The sequence below is a fragment of the Chrysochloris asiatica genome, unplaced genomic scaffold (genome assembly GCF_000296735.1).
Source record: "Chrysochloris asiatica unplaced genomic scaffold, ChrAsi1.0 scaffold00531, whole genome shotgun sequence".
NCBI lineage: Eukaryota > Metazoa > Chordata > Mammalia > Afrosoricida > Chrysochloridae > Chrysochloris > Chrysochloris asiatica.
In genome coordinates, this window is record NW_006409049.1 from 94553 (window position 1) to 97161 (window position 2609).

Below are 2609 nucleotides of genomic sequence, written 5' to 3' on the forward strand. Positions count from 1 at the left end.
TACTAAAATCAGAGCATAACAGAATGATTTTATTTTTGCTTTATTAACTATGCAGAAGCACTTGAATGTGCATAGCAACCTATAGAAGTTGGAGTTCTTCCTGATTATATTCTAAAAATCTGTGGTAGAGTTTTATGTTTGTCTACTATAGGATGCTGTTAGAAGGTTGTAAGTATAAGTGCCTGGCAGTTTAATAAACCTTTAGTCCCTTCATTCAAAGAAAGAAGAGAATAAAGAAAATTCTGAAGTTTTGTTTGAGTAGGGCAGAAGAGAATTAAACTTTTGAAAGATTTGTATGTAAGATAGTAGAGAATCCCACAAGATGTCATGTATTCCACGAATTATTTATCAGGATCACTATTTTATATATGAAGAATCTGAAGCTTGACAGATAAAAGATCTTGCCCAAGAATTTAGAAGGAATTTAAAACAGTACATTTTACTCCCCATTACGTTTTTTTATTGTTTAATTAAAAGTAAACTATTTAAGACAGTTGTTGGGAATAACATTTGGGTATTGATTAAATTCATTTTAGATAGTAGGTGATTTTCTCCTACAGTTCTAGGAAGAAATCATAGACTATGTAATAGCTTTCTATACTAACACAGATATCAAACATTGGGATTAAAAACTAGCTAGACATTTTTGTTGTTGTTACATTGCCATCAAATAGGTGCAACTCATAGCAACCCTGTACACAACATAATGAAACACTGCCCAGTCCTGTTCCAAACTCACAATCGTTGCTACGCCTGACCCCTTTGCTGCTGCTACTGTGTCAATCCATCTCACTGTGGTTGTTCTTTTTCTCTGACCCACCACTCTCCCAAATATGATATCCTTCTCCAAGGACTGGTCCTTTCTGTTAATATGTCCAAAGTATGAGACACAAAGTCTGGCTATCCTGGCTTCCAAGGAGCACTCTGGCTGTACTTCTTCCAACACAGATTTGTTTTTTCTTTTTACAGTACATGAGGAAGTCACAGAGTTGAACAGAAAGTTTCAAAGGGCAACTTGAAAAGACAATGTAAATATTATAATGAAATGTGCAAAGACCTATAAATAGAAAACCAAAAGGGAAGAACAAGCTCTGCATTTGTCAAATTGAAAGACCTGATGAAAAATTCAAGTCTCAACTAGAAGTATTGAAGGAATTTTATGGGTAAAATATTGAATGATGCAAAAAGTACTAAAATTACAGAGTCTCTGTACCAAAAATAAATAGTTGATATTTAACTATGACAAAGGTGAGTAAATGATAAAGAACAATGGTACTGAAAGAAGAAGTCCATGCTGCATTGAAGGCATTGGTGAAAAACAAGGTTCCAAGAACTGATGGAATAGAAATTGAATTATTTCAAAAAACTTATGTAGCACTGGAGATGCTCACTCATCTATGCCAAGAAATTTTTGAAAGACAACTACTTAACCAACAAATATGGAAGATATCCATATTTGTGCTCACTCCAAATAGAGATGTTGTTGTTGTTGTTGTTGTTAAGTGCTGTCAAGTCGATTCTGAGCCATAGTGACCCTATACAGGGTCACTTACAAAGACAAGTACATTAGATTAACCCCTGACTATTCAGCACAAACCAGGCACGCAAGAAGGCCATGGGGAGACATACACAAAACCCTAAAAGAAAAAGAAAAACTACCAACCAAGAATCGTCTATCCAGCAAAACTATCAATCAAATATGATGGTGCAATCAAAACATTCCAGGATAAACAGAATATAAGAGATTTTATGAAAACCAATCCAGAACTTCAAAACATCCTAGGAGATCTTTGGACTGAAAACCAACAAGAACAGACAACAACCAAAGATCGACAGGTGTGGCAACACCACCTGGAACTCAGTCGACAGAAAGCAGAGTCCAGAACAGAACAAAACTACAATGAGTTCAAAGGAGCTGGGAGGTGAACCGAAGATCAAAATAATATCAATGTCAAAGAAGGGATAAACACAGGAACAGAGATCCAGGTGGTGAGGATGTCAGGTAGATTACAGGATCCAATTGTTGTTGTTGTTGTTAGGTGCCATCAAGTCGGAACCGACTCATAATGACCCCATGCACAGCAGAACGAAAAAAAGTCCGATCCTGGTCCAACCTCACTACCACTGCCACACTTGAGTCCATCAATGCTGCCACCTGGCCAATCCATCTTGTTGGGGGGTCTTCCTCTTTTTCTCTGACCCTCCATTTTACCAAACATGACATCCTTCTCCAATGACTGTTCCCTTCTAACAATATGTCCAAAGTATGAGAGACGAAGTTTGGCCATCTTGGCCTCTAAGGAGCTCTACAATAGATTCTCTTGAATGGAGAGAAAAGTTAATAGACTCTAAGGTAACCCCAAAGAAAGTTAATACTTCACAACTTAGTTCCCCCATCTTGAGAAATGCTTAGCGTGTTCTTCCTTTTTGTTTTTCTGATTCCAGATCTTGGCACATTTTGTTGTAATATTTGACTTTATCTTCTCAAGCTGATCTTTAAAATTTTCTGTTCAGCTCTTGGACCTCATTTCTTCCATTTGCTTTAGCATCTCTACACTGGAGAGCAAGTTTCAGTGTCTCTTCTGACATCCATTTTGACCTTTTCCTTC